Below are 19,100 nucleotides of genomic sequence, written 5' to 3'. Positions count from 1 at the left end.
GTGAATATAGTGTATTTCTTTCTGGTAAATAATTCAAACCAGGAAACACCTGAGAAATGTCTTTGAAGTACTGAAATCATTTTTTTACTTAGAATTTATAAAAGAAATTCTTCTAAAACCAAAGAAAAATTTTTTTAAAAAATTAAGATACATGAAAGCTACATGAATTCAACTCCAGCATCTCCTTACTCTAAGAAATGTTAAGGAAAGATTTCCAAACAAGCATAAAATTATATCAGATGGAAACCTGAATCAACACAAAAGAATGGCAACTTCTGGAAATTGTAAAACAAGGATAATATAAGTGTTTTCTTATCTGTAGGATTCTTGGAAAAAGTAATATATCCTACAGCAAAATCTGACCTAATGCATTGTGAAGCTTATGACCTAGGTAGAAGATGTGTTTGTTTGTGTGCACTCATATGCCTTATGAAATGTTTCACCACAATCACCAGGGAGAAGTGACAATAAACTGCCATCACATTTTTATAAATAATATATGTGACATGGTATGTTACTTTGAGAAGTAAAATATAGACTACAAATCCTGAAGTAGCTACAAATACCCACACATATAGGAATTATAAATGAATAACTGACAATAAGGAGGTGTAATAAAATCCATTTTAATTAAAATAAGATAGAAAACAAAGAACAAAATGATGGTGCAAAAGATAATAAATAGTAAGATGGCAATATAGGATAATTGAATTAAAAATCAAGAGTGTGCAGGGTCAGAGGCTCCAGTTCAACAGCCAAGGTTTCCAGAGGGAAGGTAACACATATCCATTTGCTGCTGGTACCACACCAGCTTCAAGATCAAGATGAAAATAAATACATAATAAAATGATGAAAAACAAGTCCCAAGAACACAATTGTCAAAGGTGATTAGTTCTGGAGAAGTGTGAATACATACTTGTCTTTCAAAAAGTGAAAGTCTTTTATGAGTTCAATGCAAAGTAATCAATCCTGTAGAGATTGATGTCCTTGGATCTTGAGTTACAACTGAAAGGAACATGGAAGCCTGTGAGAGGCCCAGGGTGCAGTCCCCATCCCACAAATCAAGTGAACAAGTAAACAAACAGAACCACCAAAGTTAGGGTGTATCACTTTCACCTTCTTAAAGAGTCACACCAAGTGAAATAAGCCAATTTCAAAAAACAAAAGATTATATCTTTTTTGATGATACATAGAAGCTACACCACAGAAAAGGGGCTGGGGGAGGTTCAGTAGATTAGATAAATGGGAATGAAGGGAAGAGGGGGTGATGGGAACAAGAAAGGCAGTGGAATGAATCTAACATAATTTTATGTACATATATGTACATATATGAAAATAACTTTGAACTCCACCATCATGTATATCCACAAGAACAGATCCTAATTAGAAAAAGATATATTCCATGCTTGTATAATTTTATCAAAATGGACTCTACTATCATGTATAGTGAAAAAGAACCCCAAAAAATAAAAAGAAAGAAAGACAGAAAATTATGGGGACATCATAAGAATGTTGGGGATTATTTCATTACTCTGATATTACTCTCAGGTCATTGGGTAAGAGAAAGGGTCTTTTTCATGATTTTTTTTTAAGTCGGGGGATTTTAAAATTTGTATCAGAAGATAAATCCTGATATTTTTGGGGTCAAGGATCATATAATTAACTCTTCAACTTGACACCATATGGAATAACCTCTGGGAGTTCATATATTTCATAAAGTACATTTATGATGTGGATTTTTTATGTAAGATCAAGTGAAAAAATTCTCTCGCCTGAGATACTGTATGATTACTGTTTTACTTTTTGAAGAGATCTAGATGATCTACTCAAACATGGTCATAAGCAAAGAAAAACATATTTCAGAATCAATTATTAGTTTCAATCCTGAAAAGCAATGCAGTGTAATCTCATTGAACTTTAATTTTTTTTGGAGTAAACTGAGATTGATTTGTTTTGTAGCAGTAGAATTATTCATAAACACAATTGCTTGATAACAAATACAAGGTTTTCAACAGGATAATTTAGAAATAACATTTATCATAAGACCTACTTCTTTGTCCAGCTCAAGGAAATCTATGAAAATATTCTGTTGTGTTTCTCTATAAATGAAGTATTGAACTTTAGTTAATACTAACACTAAATGATTTATTAAATTATTTTAATATATTTCATTTCAGGAATAATTTAAAGTATTTAAAATGTTGTGTCCATATTTTTTCTATCTTGTGTAATCACAGTAAACAGCATTGTGAATAAGCATAATTCATTGTGATTTCCAAACCATGGAAGGGTAATCAGACATGTAAGCCTCCTGCATTTCTTACATAAATATGTTTTGGAGTGTATGTTAATATAAATAACATAATTATAAGAAACAAGAGAACACTGTCAGAAAACATAATGTTTGATTTGAATGTCAAAATCACACTCATGTGATTATCAGCTTTCCTCCAAAGTCAAAGGTTGTGATCCCACATTCTGTTTGTCTCTCTTCTGTTGCAATCCCCGATTATTCATTTTTAAGATGTCATGGTTAAAATTGTATACTTTGGGGAGAACAATCTTTTCCACCTGTTCCTTAGATATTGGATTAACATTCAGCATGTATAAAGAACTCAAAAACCCTAACACCAACCCCCCCCCGAATAATCCAATTAATAAATAGGCCAAAAGAACTAAAGACACACTCCTTAAAAGAAAAAAAATACAAATGATCAATAAATATATGAAAAATGTTCAACATCTCTAGCAATCAGGAAAATGATATCCAGATGGTTTTTGAAATTTTATTTCACTCCAGTCACAATGACAATTATCAGGAATACATGTTATAATTAATGTTGGCAATGAAGAGCAGGGAAAAGTATACTTATGCTTTGTTATTGAGACTGCAACCTAGTACAACAGCTCTGGATAGAAGTATGAAGATTCTTCAAAAATCCACCATAAGGAACCAGCACATGACCCAGCTATGCCGCTCCTTTATATACATCCAAAAGATTTAAGATAAGCATACTATAGGGACACAGCCACATCAGCAGAGCAACTTAAAATAGCCAGACTCTAGAACCAGCCTAGGTGGCTATCAACAGATGAATGAATAAAGAAAATGTGGTATAGATACACAATGGGGTTTTACTCAGCCAGAAATAAGAATGAATTATGCCATTTGCTGGTAAATGGATGGAACTAGGGAATACTAGGCTAAGTGAAATAAGACAGCCCAGACAGTCAAGGGTTGATAATTTCTCTTGTGCAGACCAAAAAAAAGGCGGGGAAGAAAGGTTTGTGGAAACCCCATGAAAATAGAAGAGAAGCCCATCGAGTAGAGGAAGAGGATTGAGGAGGAGGTTGGAAGAGAGGGAAAAGATAAAAATTATGAAATGAATCTGGCCAAACATTGCTGTGTACATACAAGAATATACTACAGTGAATCTCACCTTTATGTTTATCCGTAATGCACTCACTCAAAAAACTATAAATTAATAGAAAAAAATCCTTGTAGAGTACATGGAAGAGAATATGGGACGGGAGGAGAAGATGGAAAGGGGAAGTACTGAGGAACTAATTGGAGCAGATTATACCCATGCTTTTATGATAAGTCAAAATGAACTTCAATATTATGTATACCCCTAATGAACTAGCAAAAATAGTATCCTTTAAATTCCATACGAATTCCAATCAAAGGAAAACACATCCTTCTTTATAGCATCCTTTATAGATAGCATAGACTAATTTGAAACTGTGTTTTGGTGACTTGATAAATGTCGCCTTGCTATAGAAAAAGACACTCGCTTATTCCCAGTAGTAACCAAATCCATTATGCAGCAGGCATCATGTCCTAGGAATGATACAGTAGGAAAGGCAGCCCTCTGAGAGCTGGTGTTCTACTTGAAGGAAATAAAAATGCAACCAAACCACTTAGAAAGAAGACACATAAGTACTGGAAAGATTTATAAGAAGGAAAAGCCAGGATGGTAACAAAGTAGTTCAGGGTTTGAGGAGGTCCTTTGTGATAGGCTGAAAGGGAAAACTCTGAGCAACGGAAGGCTGGCTTCTCCGATGAATCTGAGCAGCCGGAGGAGCACATTGTGAGGAGTCAGAAGAGTGATCCTGGAGGAGAGGCAAAATGAAGACAGCAAAGTCAACAGGAGGGACAGTCGCAGAACAGAGAGAAAGCCAAGATCGAACATTAAAAGACAAAATGGAAAACATGGAAGAGGAAAGCCGGAAGATTCTGTGATGGGGAAGAATTTGGAGTCAGATATGAAGCAGTTGGTCACTATTGGAACTCAAAGAGGAATCCTGTGATTAGTCATGGAGATGACGCAATGTCTGAATGAGATATGGGGAATGCTACTTTGGGTTATGGGTATTTAGCAGGTGCAATCATAATTAAAAGATTCTGCATCAGATGTCTTCAGCTTATATATACTAATTGAACCCAAGGGAGTAAGTTAAATAGTTCAGAGAATGTGCATGAAGTTTGACTAAAAACAAATCCAAGATGGAAAACTTCCAAGTCATAGGACTTAAGAGGAAGTCAGAGAAGAGCCACCCTGAAATAGGTACAGAGCAGGAAAGACCAGAAATTAATTGAGCAAGCCACAAAAAACAGAAAGCAATTGATGGTCCTAAGAAGGCAGTGATTTTAATAAAAATACATCTGAGAATGTGTGATACCAGCTAGTCGCTGGTGTTTAGAAGGAGCTGGCTACCATTCCAAGGCCCCAGCTCTCTGACTTGAGAAGACAGAAGGCAGAATGGCTGTTACTCCATTAAATGAACCCAGGGAGACAGAATCTGATATTTTGTGAATGTTTGTATATTTGCATGTGTGTCCATCTGTGGTCATTCCACAGAATATATATCAATGGTATGGGACTGTAAACTTAATACAGTTTAAAAACTACTTAGATCAGGTTTGATTCAATTTGTCTTCTCTCTCCATAGAACGTGGCGTAGCATAAGAATAAGCAACCAAACTTGGTCACTTTGTGATATTTACCTTCATTTACTTACTCTTTACATTAAGTTGCATAACTAACATTGTTAAGGCATTTGTATACAGAAGATTCACTCAGTGGCCTTCAATCTTCAATTTTCATTTTAGGGCACTTTTTTTTTTTTTGTAATTGTGTTTGTCCCCTAAAGTTTCACATGTTCTTGAATAGAGAATTAATATTCTTTATCCAATGTTCAAGGGAGTTTTAGATATGTTTTTATGGGATGGGGCTTATTGTCTGACATTGCTCCATCTAGATATGTTTTTTTTTGTAATGTAATATCTATAGTTAGTCCAATATTTTAAACTTACGGAGAAAAATGCAAGAAAACAAAAGTTTAATTTTCTCCTCCATGAAATTACATTGTCACCAACCTTGTGACCAAAACCCTCAAAGAAATTTCTAGGTTATTTTCTTTTATTTTATGTTTTTTTGGGGGGGGGGATAATAATATGTTTACTTCAGCCAATTCTTCACATATTTCTACTTCTATGTGGCAATGTCTTATATAAAACAAAATAGAATTTACTTTTTTCTATCTTGTCTTGTATTCTATTTTCTACTAAAAGAAACAACTCTCAAAAATGCTATGCCTAGTGAATATTAAAATGTGTGAAAAATCAGCTTCCCATTGTCTTATCTTTTATAAATAAAGCTGGAATCCAAATGCAAAGAAAAGAAGTAAGCAGGTTGTATTACCATAAAATTTAACATGATGATGTAAGAATATATGAAACTGGTAATGTGAACATTGATTGATCTGAAACTGATAATGGGAACATTGATTGACCTTTAATGCAGTTCTCAAGCTATGTGTCTGTCCCTCAACTCACACCAACAAGATGCACCTTGAAACAGTCCAGTATCTTAAGAGATGCAATTGAGATATGGAAAACGCCATTTTAAGAATAGGCCAAAAGATGGTAAAAGGTATGCTTAATGAGTCACAGTTCAGTTGTCACTGTCTTTATTGTTGAGCCAAGTGCAATTCACACACAGTCTGTGGAGGCAAAGAGAAAGTCACTACAGAACACTACTGAAACTTCAGAACATGTGTATCCAGAATTAATTTTATAAACTTTTCTTAATTTATCCATTTTCTATATTAATAGTGAAGCTGTCAGATGATTTCCTTTTTCATTGAAACATAAGAACTGTCCCTTATTGAATGCAGTATGGTCTTTGTTTTTTGGAGGGGACTATGTAGGGTCAGACTAACAGGTGCCAGTTGTTTGGCTTTACCAAGGGTGACTATGACATTAAGTCAAAAAGCAATTCTCATTTTTAAGACTATGTCTTTTAACACTGTAAGAGATTAGACTAGTTTCTTAAAACTGTCTATTGAAATGCAGTCACATATTTCATTTTAAGACAGGGTCAAATCTGTGAATCGTGCTTTGACAATTGGTGAAATGCCACAGTGTCTGGAGTGTATTTCATAAAGAACTTTGAACTCCACACCCTACAAAGTACCCTAATAAGTGATAATTCCTCTAAAGAATCCCCAGGCATTTTATGTCATAAGGGTATAAAAACATAGAGCTGGGCTTGTCATTTATTTGACTAAAGAAGAAATTTGAAGTCTTTCTGAATTTACCACATCTCTTTCCACATGGCAGGGACATTCACCTTTTGAGACTCTCTCCCATGTCGGCTGCTGCTGTTTGATGACGCCTTCTGTCTTCCAGGAGCATCACCCTCGTGGGTGAGGATGGCTTTCTTCTGTTGGCTCTTGTCAGGAGGATAGAAAGTGTTATTTCAACACATCACACTGCAGGGATGTCTAACTGTACTTTACGAATCATATTAAGTGACTCATGTACAATCAGTATATGTTAATAAAAGTTAAATCAATCATGATGAGGGCATGAGGGGAGAAACCCAGTGGAGCCAAATGATGGACATTGACTTTTTATACATATTTCAAGCTGTGCATTCCTCAATCATGCTTTCTCCATCTCTGCTCTACTGATTCTTGGTGCTCATTTTTGTATTTGCACAATCTCATTTTCTCAATGAGCCTTCTCTTGATGACCCAATTGGCCACTGCAACCACGTCCAGGCTGCCCCAGCATTTCCAAACATCCTTAGCTTGCTTTTCCTTTTTGCATTAGCATGTATCATCCTCTCACACAGCAGATCATTTAAAAGTATTTATGAAATGTTTTTGTGGCACCAGGAACAGAATGCAAGTTTCACAAGTGTAGAAATTGCTGTCTGTAAGACTTTATTAGTACATGGTTAATAATTACATTTAACAGGATCTGGCATGCAAATATAATAATGCCAGTATTATTATATTTTGTTAAAAATATTTTTATTCACTGTTTCTGATACTCCCTTTGCTGAAGATGATAAGGTAATTCCATAGTATTCATTTCTACAGTTTGTGTAAGATGCATTAAATGTCAATGGAAAGACAGAAACAAAAAACTTGCTTAATGCTATATACAATAATTAAAATTAAATAGATCATGGACTTAAATGCCCAATCTAAATTTAAAATTCTCAGGAGGAAATGAAGAAATTTCAATGGGGTTTGGGCAAGCAATGTTTTATTAACTGGAAGATAAAAAGCACAAAAAATAATATTTTGATAAATGAATGAATATAATATCTTTTCTGTTTTAAATGACCATAAGGAAAATTTAAAAAATAGCAAGAAAACTGGATAATTAGGTTAGTATAAATATGAAAAATCATTTCCTGTATACAGAATATATAAAGAATTTTTAACATAGTGAAAAAGAATAATAAAATGGACAAAATATTTGAGCAGACCCTTTACTAAAGGACTCAGAAATGGCCAAGAAGCATTTGAAAAGGTATTCAACTTAGTTTTCTCTAAAGAGATGCAAATCAAGACATCATAGATGCCATTGCATTTGCCTTATAATAGCCAAAATTAAATACTGATAATATCAAGTGCTATTAAGGATGTGAAAGAATCAATTTTACATGAGTGGTGGGAACTGAAGATATTTCAATGACTTTAGAAAACAACATATTTTTAATGAACTTATACATATCTTCTACATGACTCTGTGTTTCTACTTCAAGATATCTGCTCAAGAGAAAAGAAAATTTAGTTCCATAATTTTATTTTCTCAAATACTGCATATTCCTTTTATAAATATACTTTCATGAAATGCAATATTCATGTGACACCGGCAAAAAACATACATTTTATTTTATAGTATTTGTCAAACTGGATATAATACATCAAAAAAATTCTAGCTCCTAGAATTTACTTTTTATAGAATTTAATAATTATTTCTTTCTCTTTAACCATGCACCTTGGTTTCAACTCTGGAGGAATATGGCTGTATTCTCATTTACAGTTGGTTTAATTTTAGTCTCTGTTTCTTGTGTGAGTGTATCATATACATTTCATTACAAAATAGTTTCTACAAATGGATAATAAAAGTTTAAATTATTATTTTCCTCTTTTGTGAATGTATTTATTCCACATTTTCATCAATACTATTTAATTCATCTATATGATATGATTTTGAGTTTTTATGATTATTTAACACTTAGATATATCCCTTTTAAAGTGGCTCTTCAAGAATTTATTCTGTTTTTCTTTTGCAATATGTTTTATTTTTTCTTCTTATAAGCATTCGATTATATGTGAGGAAATTATTTTTTTTACCTTGTCACTTTTGCACCTTTAATGTAATAATTTGATGAATAGATTTTTTTGTATTAATATTTTGTAATTCATAAGTTTAAAACTATTATATTGTATAATTTTGAAAACAAATAAACTATTTTTTTTCTTTTGTGATATTAGGGATTCAACCAAAGTGTCCTATTGCTGAGCATATTCTCAGTTCTATTTTAAATTTTATTTCCAGATGGGGTTTGCTCAATTTCTTCAGTTGGCCATAAGTTTTCAATTTCATGTCTTAGCCTCCAGAATAGAAGATATTTCAGGTGTGCACCACCATATGCACCCTATCTTTTGTATGAAACCCTGAGCTTTGTACTTTCTTACATATTTCAGTATTATTTATTAATAAGTTATATTCAGCATTTAATGTGTCAAAATATGTTGTTATAATTTCTGAGTTAAGGGATAAAATAGCATTTTATTATCACACTCTTTTCCCAATATCCTAGCATCTTTCTTTGAAATGAATGCCATTTTTTCTCTTCCATGCACAGTAATCTTCATTATGTATAACTGCTTAAGTAACAAGAGACTTATTAAGAGTTTTGTTGATGTTTTCTGAAGTTCCACCATTTATTTTATTATGAGGTTTACCCTGATTGATTTAACTTCATAACATCAATCATGTGGCATCATGGTAGTTCGGTCGGCAGTAGACTTTATGTACAACAGTGGATATATCAAAAGTTTTATCCATGTACTAGTCTATATCATCTAGATTCTTGTCATTACACTCAGAGAATTGGAAAATTGCAAAAGATTCTTAGGATAAATTTTCCTGAGTGTATTTCCATCAAGTGAGAAATTATTATATATGCATATATTTGAAATTATATACTGTATAATTGAGATAACTTTTCTTTGTTGAATTTTCAAATTTGCATTTGCTTGTGCTTTTTAAGTTGTATCTGCTTTTTTTTTTTTTTTTTTTTTTTTTTGTACTGAAGATTGAACTCAGGGGTGCTTAACCATGAAGCCACATTCTCAGTCCTTTTTTTAATATTTTATTTAGAGACAGAGTCTTGCTTAGTTGCTAAGTGCTCACTAAGTTGTTCAATACTATATATATTGTATATAATATTGTCTAAGAATTTATGATCCTTTTTTTTATCCTCCTCAGTCACTGGAACTAAAGTTGTCCATCACTAGACCGGGCTCATTTGCTTTTTAAAAGCACCAACATTGATATTGGTAACTCTCTCTGTGCTATGTTCACCTTTAATAGCTTCTAATTTTGCTCATTTGCTTAAGATTTTCTTTACTTTTAGTTTATAAAATTTACTTTTCATTGGAATGGATGATTTGATAATAAATTCTAGTCATTTTATGGCTTACTAAGTTTTTTTCTGTATGTTTTATTTCAACCTCAGGTTTAGATGAATTCCATTTTTTTTTCCAGCTCTATGGAGGTCTAAGTAAAACATAATATCCTGTATAGATATTGTTAATGAAATGGAACCACAATTTTACCCAGTTTTTTGACTTTACAGTGTATACGCAAATAATATAAAATCAGCATACTTACATTGACACAGCCACATTAATGATTATAGCAGCACAATTCACAATAGCTAAGCTATAAATACAACCATTCAATGATGAATGGGTCCATTCAGTGATGACAGGATAAAAAATTGTTGCTTATGTACACAATAAACTATGAATCAGTCATAAAGAAGAATGATTTTATGACATTTGTCAGTAAATGGATGAATCTGAAGATTTTATGCTAAGTAAAACAAACCATTTCTTTAAAACCAAAGGTTGAAAGTTTTTGCTGATATATGAAATCTAAAGCTCATAAAGTGGGGAAGGGTAAGAAAAAAAGATCAGTAGATTGCACAATGGTAAACAATAAATAAATAAACAAAAGGGAAAGGGATAGAAATATTAAATATATGTCTTTAATATTTCTATCCTCTAACATATACTCAGCCTACCATGATAGCCACCAAAAAGAACAGGATTTTAATTAGTATAAGATATATCCCATGTTTGCATAATGCCATAAAAATTGATTTTACTATCAGGTAGAACTAGAAAGTACCATTAAAATAAAAAAAAACAAATTATATTTGTTTGTAAAGCTACATGTATATTTTATTATAAACATCATACAATATATACATCAATCAAAGTTTTTATATATATGTATTTATTATTTTGTATGTTATAAATTGTTAAAATTATAAAAAGGAAAATCCAAACAGGATTGTTTTTGCTATTTTTTATATTAATAACATACTAAATACCATAAAATGTTTGAAATTAAATTCATTGTTAAATATTTCCATTAAGTGGTCTGTCTACCTTGTTACGTTTCAAAATTTCTCTTATATCATTGGTATTGGAATTACTAGAGATTTCACTACATATTCAGAATAGCCAGATCCATCAGAGAAATAAGAAATGAGATTCTACACTCTATTAAATCTCTGATTAGTGGTTGTGCATTAAAATTTGATCATTCCCTTTCTTAATTACCATTATTTTCTCATCTGAACAATGTGTGTAATATAGATTATAATATAAAAAATTACAAAATATATATTTTGTGGTAATGCCTGAGTTTTATATTGTGTTTCATAAATGCAGAGTATATATACTTTTTTGAACTTAAATCAGTTTATCTGCAGAAGTAGATAATAGTATCATTGTGTTCCAAAACACCACCTACATGATAGTATATTAACTGTCATTTTAACTTCAATTACCTTACAGACTGTGCAAATGTTCATGTGGTCAATGTGTTATTTATTTATGTTTTCTTATTTCAGGACCTGTTAAAATTCAGGGATATAGCCATTGATTTTACTGAAGAAGAGTGGGAATGCCTTCAGCCTGCTCAGAAAAACTTATATAAAGATGTGATGTTAGAGAACTATAGAAACTTTGCCTTCCTTGGTAAGTTTAATTTCCCTTTAAAATTTTTAATTAATAATTATTATTTAATTTACTTCTGTTGTATCTTCTGGGAACTTCTCTATGAGTTTCAGATTTGTGTTTCAAATAAAAAGGACATTTTTAGTACAGATATTGTACTCTTTATATTATTTTACTCTTTAATCTCTCTCTTTCTTGGTGTGTTGTACATTCTCCACTTTAGATAAGTAGTACTTAGCATAATTTAGTGATGTAACTATTGTAGTCTACACATAACAGGGGACACAGCTGAGACGTTCAAATGGAGAAAACCAAACTAAAAAATGTTGGCAGAGTAGTTATTCAGCAGAAAAAATTTTCAGATGCTTAGCTTTATTTCTTTTGATTGTAATCATTGAACACATACTGCCCTACATTTATTACATTTTCAAATTTTTTGTAGTCCTCTGTTTTCTTCTTTAGTGATGTCCCAGTTTATTCAGATTAACCACCAAAACTTACCTTTTGTGCTGAGGGCCATCATGATCTGTTACAAATCTTGTGAGGAAACCTGTAAAGAAGCAAACAGAAGAGAGAGACACACTCACAGTGAAAAGGAACAAAGAAAAAAACTTGCCACTCCTCTTCATGGCTGCACATAGTATACCCCAAAATTACATAGCTTCTGTTACCATGACTACATTATAACCTAGTGTTATTTTAACCCCAAGTGCTAGCTAATGAAGATAAGGTACAGTTACTACAAACATAGAGCCCCTTCTCCCTAAGGACATTACCACAGAAACTAGATAGTGCACCTGTAGAGTTGTCTTAATAGCTTCAAGGAGAAACTGCCAGGCATTACTATTGTGGAACTCAGGGTTCCAGTTATCATCACCCCTATCCTTTCCTGTCTATTTCCAAAGTCAGAATACCTACAGCCTCCCCTCCTTTTTTAAGGCCTTTTGAATAAATAATATTACTTATCTTCTTAATGCTCGTGGGGGCAAAAAATAAGGCAGCCATTGAAAACAGCAAGTGCCAACATCAGTAAACATCCACCTATGAATATTTTTTGACCCAGATCAAATTGATTAAACATGAAATTATCCAATCTAACAAGGCTAAACATCAATCATCATGTTGGACCTTATTAATGATATCTTTAAGTAATCTAACTCTTTTGAAATAAAATTACTATTATCACTTAAATTGAAGGAACACATGTTATTAAACTTCTGATATCCATTATGATGTAGCAATACCAGACAATCAATTGCAGCATGAATGTCAAGTATGGCTTGACAATGTTGTTTTTATTCTTTATTAAGCATATTAACGGCCATGGAGGCATGGCTAATACTTTTTATGATAGGATAGGTGAGTTTCATAATAGTTTTGTAAGCCCGTAGACCTAGTCCAGGAAAACCCTCTAAGGAGAATGTCAAAGCATCAAATTCTGCCTTAGTGTGAAGGTTCACTGAATTATCACAGTTTTTATCAAGAAGTATAGATCTTTTATAAATAAATTGCATAGGATGGTGACCTATTAAATACTATGTGGATGGTAAGGACACAGTTATTCTGCTAAGAAAAGAATGAATACTGTGAGAAATTTTTGCAAGTAACAATTTCATTCAAGTGAGTCAAGATATTTTAATGGGTTGTAGAAGTCCAGGATCTGACAGTACTAAATTTCCCACAGCTTATGTACAAAAAATGAGTAACATTGTTATTGAGACCAAAACATTTACAGAGTTTTGTGTGAGTTTAGCAATCAAAGCAGTAACTAAGTTATCTGGAGTACATTCTAACCTATTTGAGCCAACACCTTTTGAGCTAAGGCTGTTAATGGTTTTATATCCCTCCAAGTAAGTGGAATTATAGTGTCTTGTGTTCATCTTTTAATGTTTCTCCTCATCTGAGGAGAATGATTATTCTCTTCTTTGAAGGGACTCTTATCTTCCAGGGTTAAATGAAACTTTTGAATCAGCTTGTGAAGTCTCTGATGTACATTCAACATTCCTATATTTTATACATCAAGCTAGAGTCAAACAGGACATGTTGGCATAAGTATAGCAGTTCATGCTTTTCCCCACATGATCAAAGGCATAGGATCTTGTCATGCTGGTCAGGTGGAATCTTATATATTACATTTTTTTTTGTAATGGCTGTTTGAGAATAAAATGTCTATTGAATGCACATGACCAATTTTGATTATTAACTTTATGTTGTATATTGAGCACCTTAACTGTAAATAAAACAATATTTAATACATATTAATATGAGAGAGGCTAGATCTTTGTTTGTCTCTGTTTTAAAAGGCAAGTATTAGGATACAATTTGCTCATTCAACCATAGCTCGTCCAAAAGGATTATGAGAAATTTCATTATTTAAAACTATATCTCATTGACTAAAAATTGTGCAAAAGGATGAGATGTAAAGGCAGGGGCATTATCCATCTTTAAACAAATAGGGCTTCTAGGAGCAGATTACGTTTGGTTTCTTTCCATGCTCTCTGCTAGAACTGAATTGGCAGTTTTGTTTTGTTTTGTTTTGTTTTTTGTTTTTGTTGTTGTTTTTAGATTCAATTCTGTTAGTCAATTTTTTTCTTTTGTATTGTGACTTGCAACAATGCATTAATAATCATAAATATTTTGAAGTGAATAGCTCATTATACTTCTATTTTGTAAGTTGTTTTCTATATTTCTTATTATTTTCTATTTTGATTAATGATTTAATTTCTGGATCATTGTTTTTTATTGTGGTATGCTTGGATTCTTTTCATATATATATATATATATATATATATATATATATATATATTCCCTTTATATATCCTATAAGTTTTGAATTTTTCCAGTATTTCACAAGTTGCTTAGACTTGTCTTAACATTGGTCCTGCTTGATAAGCCTCTCCCATATTGGTAACATTTCAGCTTTGCACACTAGGAATCCCCATGTCATTTATTCTTAAAAATTATAAACATACACAATTTGTGCCCAATTATATTACTATTTGGTCTCAATTTTACTCTCTAAACTTTCTTTAAATAGTTATTTAGTGTTCTTTGAGTAATTCATAATGGTCAGTACCCTAATGTTCAGTTCTTAATGTTTTTTTCTTCTTCTTTTGTTACTTGGATTAAGCCATTCTAATCTTTGTTTATATTTGCTGTACTGTTTTTTATTTGTTCATTAAAGGAGCCAACAGTAGATTATATAGTCAATTTTGGGAAAAAAAGTATAAAAACTTAAAAAAAAATAAAAAATACACAAGAACAGTGCTGAATCCTTGTAATATTTGCTAATTGGGAGGCCATGCAAAAGTACTTCATGTTTGAGGGAAGTCACAGAAATTTAGAAACAGTATGACTCAAACAATTTTAAAAAGATTTATAGTTCAGTGATATAGAATTTTTTCAAGCACCACACATGAAAAATTAAAAGTTTGATGATGTAAAGATCCAGAAATGCCAGTACTAAATATGTATCTATGAACAATTAAATCAGAAAATTGAAGAGATACCTCTGCTTTTGTGTTTAGTGCAAACATTGTTCTCAGTATTAAAAGTAGGGACTCAATGGTATGTGCCCATCAATGATCAAATGAGTAAAAATATTGTACTTATATACTATTATTAGTTAGTAATGAAAATATTTTGTCTCATAAAGTGTTTTAAGAAATACATGTAGGACTTTGCATTAAGTCAAATGTGGCAGGCAGAGATTAAGTTGCAGGAGCACTTGATTCACATGTAGAAGTCAGTAATTTAGTGAGTAAAATTGTGCTCACCAGATACTGTGTTTTGTGTAGGGTTGATACTATAGTCAAAGTTTCCATAGTTTTGTTTTATTGATCATAAGAGGGTCAAGAGTTTTGTTTTATCAAATGGTGAGTGTATTATGTTCTTCATAAATACTAGTTGAAGGAATACAATACCTTGTAAGAACAAAACTGATAATTATATGAAATAATGATTGTGTTAATTCATTCTGTTTAGTCATATTATCTTTTATATATAGTATAAAATACCATGATATATTTAGTAAATAAACAAAGTTGTATTTGTCAATGAAAGAAATCGTCATATCACATGAATTTACAAATATGAAAATCAATTTATTACACTTGATTGTCAGGTGTTGACTTCAGCCAAGTATTATGGCATAGACTATGCAAGATTTTTATAGTCTTTTAAAATGTTTTTATGGAAAATTTTATAGACATATATGTGTATATTTCTTAGTAAAATTTGTTCATATTTGGTTTTAAGAGTCCATAGCCTCTTTACCCTTATTGACTATTTGTGGTATTATCACTCAAAATTTACTAGTTATTTTCACATCTCTATGTCATGGTAGACAAAAACCAGGTTTTGGACACTCTTTGAAAAAGCCACAAATGTTTGTATACGTTTTACATTTCTCTTATTCTACTGAGAGTGAAGATAGCTGCTGGATATTTCCTAAGTATGTAATGCTATCTTATGGAGGACAAAAGTCTGTGGATGATAAAAATAGCATACTTTACTTCTCTTTGTTATATTACTCTTCTTAATGATGTACTCCTCTTGGATACTGTGGTCTCTAAAAGAATTTGGGTAATATTCTCAAGTTAATTGTGTTTGTACATTTTTATTGAACTGATATATTTTTTAATTCATGATGACTTTGAACATACTAATCTGCTACACTCCTGATGTACTTATTTTACCTTAATTTCACATTATGTATGCAAAGTATATTTATCCCACTCTAGTAGGTATTGTTTTTTTTAAATTTTTGTTTATTTCAGTCATGACTTCTCAAGACACCCAAGAATATTCACCAGAAAAGGTTATAAAACATATATTTCATAAAGTGATAAGTGTAAAATATAGAAGTTGTAATCTTGACTATTTACATCAAAAGAAAATATGGAAAACTACAAGTGAGAGTGAACACCAGAAATCATATAAAAATTCAGACCTTGTTCATCACCAGAGAATTTATACTGGAGAGAAGCCCTACAAATATAAACAATGTGACAAAGATTTTTGTAAAAAAATAGGTCTTACCACCGAAGAACCCACACTGGAGAGATGCCCTACAAATGTAAAGAATGTGGAAAAGCTTTCAGTCTAAAATCACACCTTATTTACCACAGCAGAACACACACTGGGGGGAGGCCTTCAAATGCAAAGAATGTGACAAAGCTTTCAGTCGAAAATCACACCTTATTTGCCACAGGAGAACTCACACTGGAGAGAAGCCCTACAAATGTAAAGAATGTGGCAAAGCTTTCAGTCAAAAATCACACCTTATTTACCACAGCAGAACTCACACTGGAGAGAAGCCCTACCAATGTAAAGAATGTGGCAAAGCTTTCAGTCAAAAAACAGACATTATTTACCACAGCAAAACTCACACTGGAGAGAAACCCTACAAATGTAAAGAATGTGGCAAAGCTTTCATTAAAAAATCACACCTTATTTGCCACAGCAGAACTCACACTGGAGAGAAGCCCTACAAATGCAATGAATGTGGCAAAGCTTTCAGTCAAAAATCACACCTTATTCACCACAGCAGAATGCACACTGGGGAGAAGCCCTACAAATGCAAAGAATGTGACAAAACTTTTGGTCGAAAATCATACCTTATTTGCCACAGGAGAACTCACACTGGAGAGTAGCCCTACAAATGCAAAGAATGTGGCAAAGCTTTTAGTCAAAAATCACACCTTATTCAACACAGCAGAACTCACACTGGAGAGAAGCCCTACAAATGCAAAGAATGTGACAAAGCTTTCAGTAAAAAATCACATCTTAATCGCCACAGAAGAACTCACACTGGGGAGAAGCCCTACAAATGCAATGAATGTGACAAAGCTTTCAGTCAAAAAACATACCATATTTACCACAGCAGAACTCACACTGGAGAGAAGCCCTACAAATGTAAAGAATGTGGCAAAGCTTTCAGTCAAAAAACAGACCATATTTACCACAGCAGAACTCACACTGGAGAGTAGCCCTACAAATGCAAAGAATGTGGCAAAGCTTTCAGTAGAAATTCACACCTTATTTGCAACAGGAGAACTCACACTGGAGAGTAGGCCTACAAATATAAAGAAGATGGCAAAGCTTTCAGTTGAAAATCACCTTATTTGCCACAGAGAACTCACGCTGGGGAGAAGCCGTACAAATGTAAAGAATGTGGAATAGCTTTCAGTCAAAAAAATAGATCTTATTTGCCACAGAAGAACTCACACTGGAGAGAAGCCCTACAATTGTAAAGAATGTTGCAAAGCTATCATTCGAAAGTCACACCTTATTTGCACAGCAGAATCACACTGTAGTGAAGCCTCACAAATGCAAAGTATGTGACTAAGTTTTTACTCAATTATCAACCCTTATTTGCCACAACAGAATTCACACTGGAGAAAAGCCCTATAAATATAAGGAATGTGGCAAAGCTTTTAGCCATAAATCAGGCCTTATTCACCACATCAGAACTCACACTGGAGAATAGCCCTACAAATGTGAATAAGTGGCAAAACATTTAATAAAAAATAAAACTTTATTCAGCACAGCAGACGACACCCTGGTGAATGTGAAATATAAATAAAGTGATAATACTTTTAAAGAAAAACTAAACCTCATTAACAACAGAATTTATACAGAAAAGAACCCCTACTAATGAAAAAATGTAGCAAAGCTTTTAATAAGAAATCAATTCTTTTTCACCACTAAGCTATTTATTCTGGAAAGAAGACATAAATGTAGAGAATGTAGAAACATTTTCAATTATATATCATACATTACTAGACATCAGAGAAAACACACTGGAGAGAAGATTTACAAATGATACCATCAAACCATTCCTCTAAGAAAGAGTCAACATTTAATCCTCACCACAATAACCATAGAAGAGACAAAGATTTGAAATGTGAAAATTGACAATGTGACAATGCCTCCAAAATTTATTCACCAATACTCAGCACCTGTGGATACATACTGGTTAGAGAAAATACAAATGGAAAAAAATATTTTGTAACCATATGATTATTAAAAACTACTGATTTTTGGAGAATTCATTGTGCCCAGAAACCCTAAAAAGTTAAATAATATTTTGAAAACTTATTCAAATTTTGAATTCATTGAACATCTGAAAACTCATACCAGTAGTGAACATTGAACAGATTTTGTCCAAAATGTATGCCTTATATAAAAGTGAAACATTTATAATAAACACTTTGACAAATGTGAGAGTATAGTAAAGTCATTATTTTACATTACACCTTGATGTATATGAGGGTCAGTAAAAGACATTACTCATTTAAATATAGAAAATAAGTAGTTGTCTTTAACTTTTGCTTAATTTTTTTAAGCATTATCAAGTTATTTGGTAGAAATATCAGTCATAAATATCATATATGCATAGTGCAGAAATCTCATCTTTGAAAGCATATAACTTTTGTTTTCTAAATCAAAAAATTACGATTTTCATTTTTGAATACTGGAGAAAAGAATTATATGAAATCTATTTTTTTGATGTTTAACACTGAATTGTAACA

The 19,100-nt window shown here is 32.1% G+C and overlaps 1 pseudogene; it reads right to left on the bottom strand.

Annotated features, from left to right (window-relative positions):
- Positions 1–19,100, bottom strand: part of LOC139702422 (ubiquitin carboxyl-terminal hydrolase 31-like) — a 114,164-nt pseudogene that overhangs the window by 81,823 nt on the left and 13,241 nt on the right.

The sequence above is a fragment of the Marmota flaviventris genome, chromosome 17 (genome assembly GCF_047511675.1).
Source record: "Marmota flaviventris isolate mMarFla1 chromosome 17, mMarFla1.hap1, whole genome shotgun sequence".
Lineage (NCBI taxonomy): Eukaryota > Metazoa > Chordata > Mammalia > Rodentia > Sciuridae > Marmota > Marmota flaviventris.
The sequence above is the reverse complement of the archived record's forward strand: the minus strand, read 5'-3'. Positions and strand labels throughout refer to the sequence as shown.